At 39.2% G+C, this 19,940-nt stretch overlaps 1 non-coding gene across 1 annotated transcript; it reads left to right on the top strand.

Annotated features, from left to right (window-relative positions):
- Positions 1 to 18,774: 18,774 nt before the first annotated feature.
- LOC148568153 (small nucleolar RNA R71) lies at positions 18,775 to 18,881 on the top strand. Its single transcript, XR_015881499.1, has one exon. It is a non-coding gene; the product is annotated as a small nucleolar RNA R71 (small nucleolar RNA).
- The last annotated feature ends 1,059 nt before the right edge of the window (positions 18,882 to 19,940 follow it).

Below are 19,940 nucleotides of genomic sequence, written 5' to 3'. Positions count from 1 at the left end.
AACTAGGCCCAAAAATCTTAAAATGGTGTTATAGAAGCTTACAACCTTGTTGGGAAGGTAGAATAGTTGAAAATAAAGGAAAAATTGAGAAACAGGGCGTGTGCGTCCGTACAGGGGTGTGCGCGCGCACGCTCTGGAGAGTTTTAAAACGTGTGCGTACGCACATGTGTCAAAATTTACAAAGTCTGTTCACTCGCACATGGTGTGCTAGCGCCCCCAATAGACGACCCTTCCCGACTTGTGCGTGTGCACAGGGCTGTGCGTACGCACAGGTCGCAATTCTTCATTGATGTGTGCGCGCACAAGCTGTGCTAACGCTGCAAGCAGAACGCATTTCCCTGCTTGTTCATGCGCACAGGTCTGTACGTCCGCACAGATCAAGATTTTTGCAGGGTTGTGCGTCCGCACAAGGCTGTGCGTGTGCACATATCAGAAATCCTGAAATTCTGCAACTTTGCAGAATTTTAGACTTTCAACACCATCTTTGAATGATCATAACTTCCTCTACAAAATTTTAAATTTTACAAACTTTATATTGATTAAAAGTATTTTCAAAGATGTTTAATTCTAGATAAGTTTCATCAGATTTTGAAAACCGAGGCTATAGTTATGATCAGACAAAGTTCACTAAGAACCAACTTTTACCAAAAGTTCCCAAATTACCAATTTTTTCAACTTCCATATCTCAAACCAGCCAAAACTATACCAAACCATCCCAAACTCTAATTTTTATCAAATATCACCCTTTATACCAGATTACACCAAACTTATCACATTTTCATTCACATCTCACCATCTTCAACATCATCATCAATATATCACATTTTACAACCATACTACCAAATCATCAATTTCAACATCACCCATATCATCATCATGCCTTTTCAATTTACACAATCAATCATCATTATCATATTACCATCATTCATCATAATCAAACTCAACAATCATTAATTAATCATAATTCACCACATACCATCATTTAACAACTCAACAACCATTTAAATTCAAACCTATCCTATGGGTCACTAGCCTAAGTGTCTACGAATATTATATACTACATAGAAGAAACCAAAACCATACCTTGGCCGATTTCCTATATGCACCAAAACCCAAAATGAGCATAAGCAAGCTCTCAACTCCAAACCAAGCTTTCAATTCCACTTCAACAAGCACCAATATGTTCCAATAGCTCCCAAACTCACAATAATCAAGCTATATACATATAAATCACCACAAATCAACCTAGGGTTCAACATAAACATAATCTCACAAGGGTTTAATGTCTCTTACCTTTTCCAACAGTTTTGATAGCCAAAATCCAATGCTAAGCAAGGATTAAAGCAATCCTAAACATCCAAAATCACAAAAACTCATTTAACCCAAAGCCCTAATAACCCGAAATTTTGAAGAGGGAAACTGAGAGGGATTCGAGCTCTCCTTACCATTTTCTTATATGTATTTTATAGAGCTCTTCATAAGGAATATGTAGGCGCTAACGACACGCAAATCGGAGCACCATAGCTCGAGATATCGCGAAAAGAAGAGAGGTGTGAATAGTGTTTCCAACTTCGGGCCAAACCTTTAAAATTAACGCCCAGTTTTCCATTTCTAATATTTTTTCTAAGGTTTTTGACTGTTTCCACTTTCTCTCATGCAGCACCGGGCAGACTTGAAACGGTTCAATCAGTTCAACTGCCGATTCGCGGTTTTTTATGGTTTTTTTCAGAAAACATATTTTCTGACTCAGAAAGACCTACTGAGTCCAAAAATCACATTTAAATCCTCAAATTCTCACTCTAATTATTTGGAACATATTTTGGGCAATTAACTAATTAATTAACCGGTTGATTACTTGCGGTTCTTACAAGAAGCAGCCAGAAGCTTCAGCGGTGGTTTTAGCAGCCACAACGACTTCCTCGGCGACCATACACAGCGGACCCCAACCACTGCAATAGCTAGGGTGGTGGAACAACCCCCCACCATCACGTCTCTCCCTCTCCGCAAGTTCCCTCGTGCGCATTTTTCCTTTGTTCGTGCCTCCAACGGCACCGGCAAGGACGGGCTCGACGGCAAGATCCGACGACGCTGATGGCGAGGATGCGACGGTGGCAGTGCGGCTTCCCTGCAGCGACGGTGGCCACTCCTGCGTGCGACGCGACGCGACAGGGGTTGGGTACGGCTCCTCCCCCATCGTGTCTTCTCCCTCCTTCGCTCGGTGACAGAGGCACAATTCATGGCTCCAGGGACGGGACGACAATGGTGGCGACGACACGGGCTCCTCACACGCAGCAATCTGGTGGCAGCTTCACAGATCGGCGGCGACGCAGTTAGGCCAAAGTAACGGCGTGGTGACGGTGCGAACAGATTTTCCCTCTCCCTTCCTTCTCCGTTCAGCGGTGCCAAGCTCTCCTTCCCCTATCCGTGGGTGTGTGTGATAAACCACTATTTTACGGTTTATATTGTGCTAAATTGAGTGGTTTTTCATCCATTATTCTCACGCTTATTCATAGAAATCGCATATTTTATGTTTTCCTTCCTGATTTTGTGCTATGATTGAAAATATGCTTCTTTGACCTTAATTTTATTAATATTAATTCTCCCTTTATACCATTCGATGCCATGATATGTGTGTTAAATTATTTTCAGAGATTATAGGGCAGGAATGGCTTGGAGGATGGAAAGGAAGCATGCAAAAGTGGAAGGAATACAAGAAGTTGAAGGAACCGCAAAGCTGTCAACCTAACCCTCTCGCACTAAAATGATCATAACTTGAGCTAAAGAGATCCAAATAATGCAGTTTCAGTTGTGTTGGAAAGCTAACATCCGGGGCTTTGATTTGATATATAATTTGCCATAGTGGCCATACAGCTAGGCGAGGCAAACGCGTGCTCCACGCGGACGCATCGCAGTGACAAAAATCAGCGTGTTTGAATTCGCAACCAGCGAATTCTGGGCTGTTTCTGACCCAGTTCTTGGCCCAGAAAATACAGATTAGAGGCTATAAAGTGGGGGAATGCATTCGAACAATGGAAGCAAGCTTTAATATACACCATTTTAGGATTGGATGTAGTTTTGGAGAGAGAGGCTCTCTCCTCTCTCTTAGGATTTAGGATTTAGATATTTAGGATTAGGATTCCTCTCAGTTTATGGTTATTTCTTTATTCCAGGTTCAATGTTCCTTAATTTATGTTTCTCTTCTACTTTCAAATACTCTAATGCTTTTACTTGCTAATTACTTATGTTGCCAAATTAGCTTATGAACTTTTCCATGTTAAGATTTGAATGTTCTATTTAATATAATTTGAGGTATTTCAGAATTAAGATTGCTTTGATTTATTTATGTTATAGATATTTTCAATTTAATTTAAGATTTATTCCCCTTTTTCTTTGGTTAATTAATTGGAGACACTTGAGTTATCAAACTCCTTGTTGATTGAAAATTGGAATTCTTTGCTGATTGATTTGAATTCCAATAACTCTAGTCTTTTCATTGGAATTGACTAGGACCTGAAGAATCAAATTGATTCATCTACTTAACTTACCTTCATAGTTAGAGGTTAATTAAAGTGGGAGCAAAATCCAATTCTCATCACACCTGATAAGGATAACTAGGATAGGACCTCAATTTCTTATACCTTGCCAAGAGATTTTATTATTATTAATTTATTTTCCTCGTCATTTAAATTACTTGTTCTTTATTTTCAAAGACCCAAAAATATACTGTTTTACATAACCAATAATAAATCATACCTCCCTCCAATTCCTTGAGAAGACGACCCGAGGTTTGAATACTTCGGTTATAAATTTTATTGGGTTTGCTTAAGTGACAACCAAAACTTTTGTAAGAAAGGAATTCTTGTCGGTCTAGAAGCTATACTTACAACGGAAATTTATTGTGAAAATTCTAGATCGCGCGAGAGTTTCGTTCTTCAAAATGGCGCTGTTGCCGGGGAATTGCAAACGTGTGCCTTATTATTGGTTATTGTAAATATTTACTTTTAAATTGATTTTTTTGAAATTTTTTTTTCAGATTTTTATTTTAAAATTTTTTATCTTATCTTACCTTAGTTTTAAATTTCAAAATTCAAATCTTTTTCAAAAATCATATCTTTTTCAAAATCTTATCTTATCTTATTTTGAAAATCAAATTTAAAATTTAAAAAATCAAACCTTTTCAAAATTTAAATCTTTTTCAAATCTTTATCTTATATTGTTGACTTTTTCAAAAATTCAAATTTCAAAATTTAAAATTCAAATTTCAAAATTTAAAATTCAAAATTTAATTTTCGAATTCAAAAATTTAAAATTTAAAACCTTTTAAATTAAAAACTTATCTTCTCTTACCTAACTTATCTTATCTTTTCTATTCTTAAAATCAAATCTTTTTCAAATATTTTCTCTTATTTTATTTTATTTTCCTTTGCTTGTTTATTTATTTTTGTTTTTAATTTTTATTAGTTACTATGAGTTCTCACCCCCATCGTTTCAAGTTTGGTTCCAATGTTGTTGTAAGGAATGGAAACTATAATGAAAATAGGCATCAAGGTTGGAAAAATCAAAGATGGGAGGAGCCACAAGGATTTGATCAACCCTCTTGGCAACAACCCCCTCCAATGCACTATAACCAACAAGTCCGACATATGCTTATGAACCACCTCCTCAACACAACTCTGGACCACCATACTCACAAGCACCTTACCACCAAACACCCCCATATGACCCTAATCCTTATCCACCACACCAACCACCATATGAACCACACCCAGAACCACCACCTTAATATTCACAACCTCCATTGGATAACAACACACTCATCTCTAATATCATTGGTCTCACCTCTACACTCCAAAATCTTATATCCCGCATGGACCAACCCTCTACCTCCAATATTCAACCCTCAAGCTTCAGTGCGCTTCCTTTTTAACCACATAATAATCTTCCCATCCCATCACCACCCTCCATGGAAGAGCACCCACATCCATCAATCCAAGAGCAAGATGATTCCAATTATGCTATTGATATGGAACAAGAGAGAAGGAATCATCTTCGTGAATTCATACTTCATAAGAAGCTAGAGGAGGCCCTACAGATGAAGGTAGTGGAAACCCTTGAAGTCGAAAGAGTGGTTGAAGAATTAGTGAAGAAAGACATCAAGGAGGAGTCTGATTTTGTCTTAGAGCAAGAGGAAGCCCAAAATGTGGAGATAGAAGAAACCCTTGAAGATGAAGGAATAGTTGAAAGGAGTTATCATGGAAAGAAAATCATCAAGGATGAGTACAATTTTATACTAAAACAACTGGACAAAGCAGTAATTATTGAAGAAGAAGAAGTGGTTGAAGACTTAGGAGATGCTGAACCTCCATGGGAAAGTCCAGTCATAGAACCTCCTTCCAAGACGTTTGAATTTGATGTTGAAGAGGGTGTACAACCTCCAAGGCATATCATGGCTAAAGACTTTGAAGAGGTTGATCAAGAGATAGAGATTAAAAAAGAAGAAGCACAACCTCCCATGCCCTTGGTGAGTAATGAAGAAGAGATTGAATTGGAAGAAAGCTACCAAGAGGAAGAGGTTGGAATTGAAGAAGCTTGCAAAGAGGTGGAAGTTGTCAAAGAAGAGCACAAGGGAATGGAGCTTGAAATCACCTTCCCAAAGCTGTTGGAGACCTCTCCCCCAAAGCCATTACCATCCAATACAACATTCAAGTGGGTAAAATTCTTATCCTTGCCCTTTACTTTCCCACTTGAATTTGGTTTACTTGAGACAGATGGCCAGCTTAGAGCTCTTTGTGGCTTTAAGAGTAAGAGGGAAATGGTTAGTGGTAGGAATTGTCATGCAAGGTTCAATATTGTTGCATGCTCCAAATTGAAGTATAAGAGTTGGTATAAAGCTCAACTGAATGGGTCTAGGAAGATGTTTGGATGCCTTAGTGAGAATTCAGATTGCTTACCATCCAGATGGAATCATGATGATCAACTTGAAGACAGGTGTAGAATCAAGATTTGGGATCTGGGAATATATGAGGATCGACTTTGGGAGCTCAAAGCTTGTGAAGAACTCCCTCCAGGCTTGGCAATTTCCTTAAGAATGATAAAGATTATTGGAAGTACAAGCATTGGTGGAAGTTTCAGGATGAGTTCAAGCACAAGCCTCCATGACAAGGAGCTCAACAAATGTCCAACTTAAGGACTTTAACTAAAAGTGCTAGGTGGGAGACAACCCACCATGGTATATTCTTTCCTTTTTGTTCTTAGTTTTATTTTATTTTATTTTTATTCATGTTCATTCATAATTTTGGCATAGTCATCTGCATTCTGCATTTTGCATTCTGCATAAAAAAAAAGAAGAAATGCACGCGACGCGTAAGCGTCGCTGACGCGTCCGCGTCAATAGTGCTTTCAAAACAAGGAGAAAAGAAGCAGAGAGTCACGCGAAAGCGTGGCTGGAGGCGTTCCTTAGGCACAAATATGATGACGCGACCGCATCAATGACGCGTCTGCCTCATTTGCGAAACCAGCCTCCCACGCGAATGCGTGACCCTAAAAATTCGACGTAAATAGGTGTATGGCAGCATGTTGTGATGGAGCTGGGCTGGAACCATGCTAGAAGCACTAGCCTCATCACGCGACCGCGTGCCCCATGCGGCCGCGTCGTTTTCAAAACATCACCATTCACGCGATCGCGTCACCTTCAAAATTTGGCAAAAATAGTTTTAAACAGAGAGTCGCGCGAACGCGTGGCTGCTCTCGCGCCATTCGCACAATTCAAGTCACGCGACCGCGTGACCCACGCGTCCGCGTCGCATGCAGCGCACAGAATACCCAGCTCAGCCAAAATATCTTATCTTTTCTTCTCCCAAATCCTTATTTTTCTTTTCCTTTGTTATTTCTTTCTTCCCCCTTCCTTCTTCCTCTACTCATTCTCACTTTTTACATTCTCCTTCCTTATTTTTCACACCCATCATCAAGGTTCTTTTCTTTCTTTCTTTACTTTCTACTTTCCCCTATCAATTTTATTTATGTTTTATATTTTTTTCTTTTCACCTTTATAATCTATATTTTCCCTTATTTTTCTTTCTTTTTATCTCTTTTTATTGGTGTTGAAAATTTATTTCAGTCTTTATTTTCCATATTTTGCTTGTGGATTATCATGGCTTTGTTTGACAATTATATATTACTCTTCATAAGGGTTGCTTGCATGTTCAAATTTATTACTTCCAATAACACATTCAACATGCATGCTATGTGTTTGTGAAAATGTCCGTATGGCATTGCAAATTATTCTAATTTATTCTATTCCACTACTTTAATGCCTACTTTTCACATAACCCCTTTTATATTTTATTGATTAAAATATAATTGTCAATACAAACAGATTGTTAGTTTGAATGATGAGGTAATCTAACTTGCACATTGAATGCTTATTCTATGCTACTCATGCCTTTACCGGCATGCCAATAAACATCTTGCATTTAATTGCCATCGTATGCATTTACTATCTTACCTTTCACATGCAGTCTAGACCATGTGCTAACGACATCCCTCTTTACCATGCATTGATTACCACTCATAATATTCGCTCCCTTGCTCGAACCCTTAACTTTACATGTACTTACCTCTTCCCTTTTTCAAGTTGGCCACCAAGAAAGAGAAAGGGAAAGCTTCTAAATGGGAAGACAAACAAGTCCATCAGCACAATCTTTAGAAAAAAGCATTAGTTGAAGCAACCTTTCCACTTGCACATCTTAGCATGCACTGAGGACGGTGCAACCTTTAAGTGTGGGGAGGTCGATATCGATCTCCATGGGTTAGTTATTTTCTTCTCAACACCAATATTCTATTTTCTTTGTTTTTTTATTGTTATATTTTCATATTTGATTGCATGTTTGTTTGATTTTATGCATTTAGTTACTACTTGGTTGAAGTAATATTTTCTTTTTCAAGAAATATTTATAGTAATTCACTAATTTAAATTGAAAAATTTTTTTTTCTGTTAAAACTTGTTTGAAGTTGTATTTGGAACATAGTTTAAAAAGCTAAGAACACACAACCCGTGATATTTTGAGCTTATTTATATGGTTACATTATTTAACCATAAATATTTTATTCTTGTGTGTTTTCTTCCCTATGATTGTAATCTTTATTTTGTTCTATTCTATATGTCCACTATTTAGTGTATTTACATGCTTGCATATGATTGAGGCCATTATTTGTTATTAGCTCACTTTTTCCAAATAAGCCTACCCTTTTATGTCACCCTTGTTAGCCACTTTGAGCCTTTTAATCCCATTTATTCTATATTTTATCACATTACTAGCCTTAAATAGAAAAACAATTAAATATCCCAATTGAATCTTTGGTTAGCTTAAGATAGAAATTGTGTGTTAATTAAGTATGGGAGAATTGTGGAACAAGGGTTAATAAGAGAATGTGTCATGATAAAATAATAGGAATTTGCGTACCTACTCATGTGAAACTATGAAAATTTAAAATCCATGTGCATTGATAAGATATTTTTATTTTACAAAAAAAATTTCAATAAATAAGTAAATAAATAAGGGGACAAAATTACCCTAATGTTAAGTTAATGAAAAATCAATGCATATGTGATACAAGTTAAGAGAAAAGTTGATACATGAGTATGTGAAATATGCAAAAGTGGGATAATTATGGGTAGCTAGGCGTGATTCTAGAGTTATATAGAGTGTATTTATATTAGGTGAGAGCTTGGTTAGTCAAAGATTCAATTTATAGCTCACTTAGCCATATATATACCTTTACCCTTACCTTAGCCCCATTATAACCTTGAAAAAGACCTCATGATGTTTGCATTGGTACATTAAATATTGTTGATTGGTTAAGTGAAGAACAAAGTTTAGAAAGCATGATTAGAGAAGAGTAGAGTGATTAACCTATACACTTGAGAGACTAGAGTGCATATACACCATCAGTGAGGGTTCAATGCTTGATTCTATGCTCCCTGCTTTCATGAGCTATCTTCTTACAAGTTTACCTGTCTTTTACTGTATGATTTGAGTTATTGGAATCCATCTTATATTTGTTCTTAAAAGATTTCTTTACTTTTAACCAAGTAGGAAAAAAACATTCTGCATGTAGTTGCATTCATATAGATAGGTTGCATTTCATACATCATACCATTCCTCTTTACTCCTTTATAACTTCTCTTGAGTTTAGCATGAGGACATGCTAATGTTTAAGTGTGGGGAGGTTGATAAACCACTATTTTATGGTTTATATTGTGCTAAATTGAGTGGTTTTTCATCCATTATTCTCACGCTTATTGTTACAGCCCAGACCACCCGCTAGCACGATATTGTCCGCTTTGGCACCCAAGGCCTCACGGTTTTGCCTTTGACGATAGGGATGATAGCCGAAACCCCCCACACTCACTCGTCAAAACGCGTCATGCTAGGGAGAGGTATCCACACCCTTATAAGGCATGCTTCGTTCCCCTCCCCAACCGATGTGGGCCTTACAATCCACCCCCCTAAGGGAGTCCAGCACCCTCGCTGGCACATCGATCCGGGTTCTGGCTTTGATACCATCTGTAATAGCCCAGACCACCCGCTAGCACGATATTGTCCGCTTTGGCACCCAAGGCCTCACGGTTTTGCCTTTGACGATAGGGATGATAGCCGAAACCCCCCACACTCACTCGTCAAAACGCGTCATGCTAGGGAGAGGTATCCACACCCTTATAAGGCATGCTTCGTTCCCCTCCCCAACCGATGTGGGCCTTACACTTATTCATAGAAATCGAATGTTTTATGTTTTCCTTCCTGATTTTGTGCTATGATTGAAAATATGCTTCTTTGACCTTAATTTTATTAATATTAATTCTCCATTTATACCATTCGATTCCTTGATATGTGTGTTAATTATTTTCAGAGATTACAGGACAGGAATGGCTTGGAGGATGGAAAGGAAGCATGCAAGTGGAAGGAATACAAGAAGTTGAAGGAACTGCAAAGCTGTCAGCCTGACCCTCTCGCACTAAAACAGTCATAACTTGAGCTACAGAGGTCCAAATGATACAGTTCTAGTTGCGTTGGAAAGCTAACATCTGGGGCTTCGATTTGATATATAATTTGTCATAGTGGCCGTACAGATAAGAGACGCGAATGCGTGCTCCACACAGATGCATCGCAGTGACAAAAATCAGCGTGTTTGAATTCGCAACCAGCAAATTCTGGGTTGTTTCTGACCCAGTTCTCGGCCCAGAAAACACAGATTAGAGGCTATAAAGTGGGGGAATACATCCGAATAATGGAAGCAAGCTTTAATATACACCATTTTAGGATTAGATGTAGTTTTGGAGAGAGAGGCTCTCTCCTCTCTCTTAGGAATTAGGATTTAGGATTTAGATTTTTAGGATTAGGATTCCTCGCAGTTTATGGTTATTTCTTCATTCCAGGTTCAATGTTCCTTAATTTATGTTTCTCTTCTACTTTCAGATACTCTAATGCTTTTACTTGCTAATTACTTATGTTGACAAATTGGCTTATGAACTTTTCCATGTTAAGATTTGAATGTTCTATTTAATATAATTTGAGGTATTTCAGAATTAAGATTGCTTTGATTTATTTATGTTATAGATATTTTCAATTTAATTTAAGATTTATTCACCTTTTTCTTTGGTTAATTAATTGGAGACACTTGAGTTATCAAACTCCTTGTTGATTGAAAATTGGAATTCTTTGCTGATTGATTTGAATTCCAATAACTCTAGTCTATTCTTAGGAATTGACTAGGACTCGAGGAATCAAATTGATTCATCCACTTAACTTACCTTCATAGTTAGAGGTTAATTAAAGTGGGAGCAAAATCCAATTCTCATCACACTGATGCACGGGAACTTGTCTCTCAACAAATTTCCTTCGGCAAGTATACCGAATTGTCGTCAAGTAAAAACTCACAGTAGAGTGAGGTCGAATCCCACAGGGATTGATTGGTCAAGCAACTTTAATTGGAAGAATGTTCTAGTTGAGCTAAGCAGAAAGTGAGTTGAGAATTGCAGGAAATTAAATGGCGGGAAAGTAAATAGCAGAAAATAAATGACGAGAAGTAAATTGCAAAATCTTAAATGGGGAAGGGAAGTTTAGCATGAAAGTAAATGGCAATAAGTAAAGAGAATAGGTAAGATCAGAAATGGGGAATTCATTGGTCTTAGGAGATGTTGCATTCTCCAGATCAAGTTTGTTTTCATCTCTTCCTCAATCAATGCATTCATTGATCTCCTTGGCAATCTTAAGTGATTGAATTCTAATTCCTTGGTAATTCAATCTCTCAAATCAGATCAATAGCCAATTCCTTGGTCTAATTGCTCATAAGAAGAGATGAAGTGTGGTCACTGATTATACCACATGTATTTCCAAATCAAAGTATTGGGAGAATTATATGTCACCATATCCGCCCAAACCCCAATTTGGTCCAACATGAGAAAATATTTCTAGCATGATCTCTTCATTCCTTTTCCAAGGTTCAGAAGAGATCCAAGTATGAATAGCTTCTTTTCCAAGATAACTACTCAATTAGACAAAGATTGAAAGTTTTCTAGTAAAATCAAGAGAAAAGAAAGAAGAAGGATTATGAAAACTATTATTGATCCATCAAATTACAACAGAGCTCCCTAACCCAATGAAAGTGGTTTAGTTGTTCATAGCTCTGGGAATGGAAAGCAAAGATGGAGAGTACATTCTGAAAGTTAAACTAGAAGTGCAGAGAAAGTAAAATACAGAGAGTAATTCTAATAATACCAAAAGCTCCTTTTCTAGTTCAAAGCTACTCCTATATATACTACTCTTCTGATATTCTAGTTGATTCTTCAAGTCTTGGATATGGGCCTTTGGATCTTGAGTTGAAGCAGTTATCTTCTTCAGTGGGCTCAGCTTTACTTGCAGAGAAAGTGTGAAGTAGGCAGGGACTTTAGCTTAGGGCGTTAGTGGTGTTAACGTTAAGTGAAAATGTGGGGTTGAGAACGTTAGTGACAATCACCTTTTTCACTAACGTTTCTAACCCAAAGTGGTCCACGTTAACTTCAATGTTAGTGGCACTAACGTGACTACTAACGTTAACCCTTGGCCCTTCACAAATGTTACTGGGGTTTACCTTTTTCAATAACGTTAAGAGTACCCCTTTCTCCCTACGTTAGAGTTCACGTTAGAATAGTTAACGTGGCTTTTAATGTAGGCTTGCCAAATCTTCGAGAGCGTTAGTGACACTTACCTTTGTCACTAACGCTTCAGAATGCCCCTACTTCCCACATTAGAGTTCACGTTAACTAGGTTAACGTGACTTCTAACGTGGTATTGATAGCCATCTCCAACATTAGTGACAAAGGTGAGTGTCACTAACGTTGGCTCATCATCCCTCTTCTCCACGTTAGCTTCCATGTTAATCTAATTAACGTGGCAACGAACGTGGCTCATAGTGGCTCAATCCAACGTTAGTGACAAAGGTGGGTGTCACTAACGTTGGTGATTCTTGCTCCCTCCACGTTAGAGTCCACGTTAACTAGGTTAACGTGGCTTTTAACGTAGCCAATATGGGCTTAGTCTAACATTAGTGACAAAGGTGAGTGTCACTAACGTTGGCATCATCTTCTTCTTCCACGTTAGAGCTCACGTTAACTAAGTTAACGTTGCTCTTAACGTGGCCAATTGCCCCTTTTGGAACGTTAGTGGCACTTACTTTTACCACTAACGTTGGAGTTCTACTTCTCTTCCACTTTAGCTTCCACGTTAACATAGTTAACGTGGTAACTAACGTGGGCTATGATGGCTCACGAAGGCATTATTGGCAATCACTTTTCTCATTAACGTTGCAAGCTAGCCTTCATTCCACGTTAGTGGTCACGTTAGCTAGACTAACGTGGCTGCTAACGTGGTTCTTGCTTACTTCCTTTATCCTAAAATCAAGCAATAAAGTGTATCAAAGCTCTGATCCAAGTTATGAGACATGCATCATTCAATTTGTCCTTTAATTCATGCATAATTCTCATAAAATCATGTAAAATTCACAATGTTTGCCTGAATCAAGATGTAAGTGATTATTTACCCAAAACTTGCTTATTTCATAAGAAAATGCATGAAACTACCTTAAAACCATAAAGAAAAGGTCAGTGAAACTAGCCAAAATGCCCTGGCATCACAACACCAAACTTAAAGCTTGCTTGTCCCTAAGCAAGTACTGGAACAAGAGAATGATGAATGAAATGACAAGAGAAATGAATCATTATTGTGGAAGTCATGTTCTTGGTTTTATGGGGTTTCATGCATAGCAACTTAGGTTCATTCCTTTACTGGCTTTCAGACCTTTATCATGCCTTGGAATACTCACTTGATTGCACCCTTTGAGACTTTTATTTATTGATCCCTTTGTCTTTCCAAGGTTTATTTTTTCCTTAGGCTAAGTGTTCTGTGAGGGGGCGATTCTTTAAGATAAGCCCTTGTCCAACACTCCCGAACCAGTTGGTTCAAGGTGCTAGGTGTTGAAACACCCCTAAGGACTTACTCCCTCAAGTCTCTCTCTCCCATACATGCACACCACAGGCACATGGTTTGTTATTTTCTTTCCTTGAGGTCTTGGTGTCCAGCACCTCTTTGGGTTACTAGATGTTCTGTAGCAAGGTTGCTCTTGATAGTGGATTTTCAGTTGATAATCCCGGGTTAGTTAACCCAAGTTACCAAGTGATGAAGCACTCCTAAGAACTTATTCATCCAAGCAGATCCTTGGTACAAGAGCACCACAGACACATCCCTCAAGTTTCAAGCCCTTGGTGCCTAGCCTTATTCTTTATTAACTTTTCTTTCTTTTTCAACCCTTATTGTTTTTTTTCCTTTTTCTTATTAGGATCTTATTATTTAGCTAGTCTCATGGGGTGTGTTCCAAGCATATGATTCAAGACAGATAGTTGCCTTCCCACCTTGTTGGTGAACCAACTTAGCTAAGTGATTACTACACCACAAATTTAAAGACCTACTCCACAACTTGAACATCACTCTGGTCTTTCATAACATCTCTTTTTATTGGACTTAAAAGGACAAGCATACAATAAGCAAGATGAGAATGAAAATAGGCAATTTGACTAGCAAGCATAGACCTAGCAAAAGCAGACTTAAAGACAGAATTGAAAATTCCTAAGCTACTATGGAAGCATGTTCTATTTCATACATGATTTTCCTTATTTAAAAGACTTGAAAAAGAAAGATGGAACAATGAGGGAACTCCACCTCCTTTTACTCATGGGGTTGTTCGCGCTCTCCTTCTTGCTTGTCCTCTTTGTGTCCACTTGTGCTTCCTTGCATACGTGCCAGTCTAGCTTTTTTCCAATCTTCAAGTGCCTTCCTTACTGATTCATGACTCTTTTTCTATCCTCTCTCTTTCTTCTCGTGCTAATTCATCCTTCACTTCTTCATAGCTTATGATTCCCGGATGTAGTATAGGCAGTTGTCCGACTAAGTATCCGAGCCTGGCCTGAGTGTTCACCTGGTGTCCAGTCTGGCTCATGTAAACTCCTTCTGAAAATGCCCTGTGTTCATCGAAGAGTTCTGCCTGTTCTAATTGTTTCCGATGCATTTCATGTATGTGTGCACCTTGATGTGCTTGGATGTTGATTAGCTTTTGAATGGCTTCTTGTTGTTGATCCTGCCTTTGTTCCAACCTGTGGAAGGATTCTCTCCATTGTTTTCCTTGCTCCAGTTGCTGCTCCATCAATTGTCTTTGCCACTCCCCTTGTTGATTCATCCATCTAGATAGTGACTCTTCTTGACCATTTATCAACTGTAGGTGAAGCTCTTTCTGTGTCCCTTGATTTTCCAAGTATTGTCTAGATAAGCAATCAATGGCTTCCTGTAGTTGGTGCATGTCCAAAGGGGCTTGCTCCTCTAGGTTCTGTCCTTCTACCACTTGGTGCACTGGCCTCTTTCTTATCCTTCGTTGGGGTAGGGGAGATGCAACAGCATACATACGCCGGACAGTAATTGGGATACCAACTTTTATCCATTCGGGGTTTTCATCTTCGAACACCACCCCTGCCTTGTCACACAGGTGGAAAATGGTGCTGGGATAGCCTAACCTTCCCCCAGAATCACTTTTCTCAGCCATCTTCCTAATGCCTTGGGCTATGAGTTCATGCACCTTGATCTCTCCCCCCTTAAGTATATATTGCACCATTGTTGCTCTCTTAAGATTCACCTTTGAATTGTTTCCGGCAGGGAGGATAGATCTCCTTACAATTTTGAACCACCCCTTTGCTTCAGGGGTGAGATCACCTCTTTTTATGAATTTTGGCTTCCCATTGGGATCTCTCACCCAATCCGCTCCTTGTACGCAGATATCTTTCACAATTTGGTCATAATTAGGACTACCATCTATTCGGGATTGATAGCTTTCTTCCTCGAATGGTATGGTTCGTAGCTTTAACACCCTCATGATGCTCATGGGACTAAAATTCATAGTTACTCCTCTCACAAAGCTTATAAAAGATTCCTCTTTCCTATCATACCTCACTGCATTTGTGTAAAACTCTCTTACGAGGGTTGCATTTATCCTCGCGGTGACTGGATTGGTGAGGAGCTCCCATCTTTTCTTTTCTACCTTCTCTGTGATTTCAGGGCACTCAGTTTTCTTGACTTGAAAGCCTAGCTCATATATGATCTCCTTATCAACCATCCATCCAAATTGAAGTGCATGGTAAAAAGTTCTAAACTTTTTTTCATCGAAGGGGCGTTGCTCCATAGGCTCCTTCCCCTTTCTTCTTTTAGAGCTTGATGATGCCATGAGTAAGAGTTGATGTGTGAAAATGTTGAGGGGTTGTGGATAAGTGGTGGAATTCGGTTGGGCTTGGATAGGGTGTAGCTTGGAGAATTGTACTTCGAGAGTGAGAAGTTTGAAGAAGTGGTTGTTGGAATGTGAAGGGAAGTACGGACTAGGAATCACTTATATAGGAAAATGATGAGTAAATGAAAGGTGTGGATTGATGGGGTGGTTGTGTGATGGACGGATGGGGTTTTGCATAGGATGAGCACAAGGATCATCAACTTTATGATGGGGTTGGTTCAGTTTCCAAGCTTGTTCTCCTTCCAATGTTGCATGACAACAATTTCCAATGCAATCCCCCTGGAGACACGTGTATAATCTTCTCTTTTTGTGGTGGCCGAACCCTTCAATTGCCCCATCAATTCTCCTTTAAAATAAAAGAAATGTGATTAAAATAAAACTTGTGGAAAGTGGCGGCAAAATTTAAAAGACAAGAAAGAGTAACTACTTTTTAAAATTGTTGTTGTCAACTACTAAGTGCTATTCACAAATGCAAACCAACTGACTAATTAAATTTCCATGTATGCAACCTTAGTGACACCAAACTTAGTTTGTGGCAATGTGGTGTAAGATGATTTGTTCAAGGTGCTAAGAGTGACATGCTATGAGCTGCATTCATGTCCTCTTAATGTGCCTTGAACACCAAACTTGTTCTTCACTATATGTTGCATAAAAGGATTTATTCAAGGATATGTCAAAGTTAATTTGCGATCCATGAACCTTGCTTTATTAACTACTTTAAAAGTATGTAAAACATGGGTTGCCTCCCATGAAGCGCTTCTTTAGTGTCACTAGCTTGACGTTCTTCCTTTGTCAGGGTGGTTGGTAATGCTTCAAATCTTCCCCCTTGCAGTAAACCTGTCTCCATTGGCTTCATCAATGATCTCTACATGTTCTAGGGAGAGAACTTTATTGATGGTGAAAACCTTAGGTAACTGAGATGGGATGGTGGGGAGATGAGGTGGGATATCTAGGAAGTAAGCTGAGATCACTTTATCCCCTGGAGAGAAATCTTCTGTAGGGATCTTTTTGTTCCTCCATCTCCTTGGTATCTTCTTCTTTGTTTCTCTTGCTGTTATCCTGCTCTTTGTGGTCTCTTTTCCTAGGGAGATTTTGTTGCTGGTCCCATATGATTCTGGTGGTTTTGGCTCCACTTGAGTTTCCTTAGCTGTGACAGCTGCTGATTATTTTGTTCATCACCCAAAGGAATTCCTGAGTGTACAACTTGTGCCTCAATGCTTGTTTCTCCCACCATTGCTCTGTCATGCTCTGTCCTTAGTTCCTTGCCTTCCTGACTTGCTTCTTGTGAGGGTTTGAAGACATTGAAGGTGAGTTGTTCATCATGTACCCTCAGTATTAGCTCTCCTCGCTCCACATCTATGAGCGCTCTGGCTGTAGCTAAGAATGGTCTTCCCAATATGATTGGGTGAAGATGACTTTCTTCCATTTCCAGTATGACAAAGTCTGTGGGAAGGAAGTAGTTCCCAACCTTCACCAGCACGTTTTCAACCACTCCTATTGTTTGTTTTTGAGTTTTGTCCGCTAGCCTGATGACTATGTCTGTGGGCATCAGCTCATTGATTTACAGCCTCTTCATAAGGGATAAAGGCATTAAGTTGATGCTGGCTCCCAGATCACAGAGTCCTTTATCAAACATTATTTCTCCTATGGCACAGGGGATGTGAAAACTCCCTGGGTCCTTCCTTTTTGTAGGCAGCTCTGGTTGAATGAGAACACTGCACTCCTTATTCATCACTATGGTTTGTCCTCCCTTGAGTGAGCTTTTTCTGGTCAGCAGCTCCTTCATGTACTTAATGTATGAGGGCATTTGTTGGAAGGCCTTGATGAATGTTAAGTTTATATGGAGAGATGCAAATATGTCAAGAAACCTTGAGTATATTCTCTTCTCTACACCACCATTGAGTAATTGGGGAAAGGGTGCATAGAGTCTCAGCAGCTCCTTCTGTGTAATTGTGGTTTCTTGATGATTCTCTTCCTGCTGATGTATCTTCAGGTTGTTCTGATGGTTTGTTCGGCTCTTCCTCAGTCTCCTTATCACTTATAGTAACCATCTTACAATCTTCCCATCTGACTTTCTTTGCTTTACCTCTCGGATTTTTCTCTGTGTCACTTGGAAAGCTATCAGTAGGTTTGGGAATCTTCTCAGATAGGTATCCCACTTGAATTTCCAGCCTCTTGATGGTGTCTCCCTGATTCTTGATATTGGCTTGCACCTCCTCTTTGAACACCTTGTTATCTTGAATCTCCTTGCATATGCCTTCAAGTAGAGTCTCAATCCTTGATAGTCTTTCTTCCAATGATGGAGAGTTGAGATTGGAAGGATGAGAAGGGCCATTTTGACATTGGTATGGATGTTGAGAAGTGTTGTTGGGTGGGTGTTGGTATGACCTCTGTGTGGAGTGTTGGTGAGTTGCATTGTTGTTGAGGTTGTGGCGTCTCTGATCTTGGCCTTGGTCTTGTTGATTTCCCCACCCAAAGTTTGGGTGGTTCCTCCAACCACGATTATACGTTTTGGAGTATGGGTCATGGTTCTGCCTAGGTGAATTCCCAATGTAGTTGGCTTGTTCCTGATCACCCTCTGCTTCTTCATTCACTCCTTCTTGGGTTGCTGCTGAAGTGGTGATTGCTGCTACTTGATTCCTCTCCATCTTCTTGGTGAGGTCAGCTAATTACTTGGTAATTTTCTTGTTTTGAGCTAGCAGTGCATCCACATTGTTCAGCTCCATCACTCCTCTAGTATTGCCTCTTTCAGAAGCATAGAAGTAGTCATTCTCTGCTACAGTCTCAATGACATCTATGGCTTCTTCAATGGTCTTCTTCTTGTTTAGAGATCCCCCGGATGAGTGGTCTACTGCCTTCTTTGATTCATACAAAAGGCCTTCATAGAACATGTGCAACTGCACCCATTCATTGAACATATCTGGCGGGCATCTTCTTGTCAAGTCTTTAAACCTCTCCCATGCTTCATATAGAGTCTCACCATCCTGCTGCCTGAAGGTTTGTACCTCAGCTCTCAACCTGTTGATCCGTTGAGGAGGATAGAATCTTGCCAAGAACTTGTTCACCACATCTTCCCAGGTTGCTAAACTCTCCTTTGGAAAGGATTCCAGCCATTTAGATGCTTTGTCCTTGAGTGAGAAGAGAAACAGAAGTAGTCTATAGGTGTCAGGATGAACACCATTAGACTTCACAATATCGCATATCCTCAGGAAGGTGGTTAGATGTTGATTGGGGTCTTCTTGGACACTTCCTCCGAATGAACAATTGTTCTGAACAAGGGTGATGAGCTGTGGCTTTAGTTCAAAGTTGTTGGCATGTATGGTTGGCCTTTGGATGCTACTTCCATAGTTTCTTGGGTTTGGGTTGATGTAAGAACCCAAAACTCTTCTCTCTTGTCCATCCTGATGCGCTGGACCTTCTCTGCCATGGTTGTGAGCTTCTTCTTCATGATGGTTCTCCATATTCTCCTCCATGTCTGGTTCAAAGTACTCTTCCTCTTCCTCAGCACCAATTACTCTCTTTCCTCTTGCTTCCCTCCTTAATCTAAGGAAGGTCCTCTCAGGTTCAGAATCAAAGGAAGTTGAAGCCCCGCTTCTTCTACCTGTCATACAACCAACAAAGCAAAAACAAGAGAGATAGATGCAGACAGTAATTTCTACAGAAATGCTATTAGTGTGAGTGATGCAATATATCAAACAGTTAGTGGGTTAGTGACTGAATTGTAAATAACTATGAAAATGGGTAGGGGAAAGGGAAGAAAATAGCTAAACAGAAAGTATATTACTCAAATGAACTTAAATCAAACAAAATAAAAACAAATGCTCAATCTAGTTATCCACAAATTTAATCATTATTGATACAAAATCAATCCCCAGCAACGACGCCATAAACTTGATGCACGGGGACTTGTCTCTCAACAAATTTCCTTCGGCAAGTATACCAAATTGTCGTCAAGTAAAAACTCACAGTAGAGTGAGGTCGAATCCCACAGGGATTTATTGGTCAAGCAACTTTAATTGGAAGAATGTTCTAGTTGAGCTAAGCAGAAAGTGAGTTGAGAATTGCAGGAAATTAAATGG

The sequence above is a fragment of the Arachis ipaensis genome, chromosome B4 (genome assembly GCF_059453495.1).
Source record: "Arachis ipaensis isolate K30076 ecotype BB chromosome B4, ASM5945349v1, whole genome shotgun sequence".
In the NCBI taxonomy this organism is placed as follows: Eukaryota; Viridiplantae; Streptophyta; class Magnoliopsida; order Fabales; family Fabaceae; genus Arachis; species Arachis ipaensis.
The sequence above is the reverse complement of the archived record's forward strand: the minus strand, read 5'-3'. Positions and strand labels throughout refer to the sequence as shown.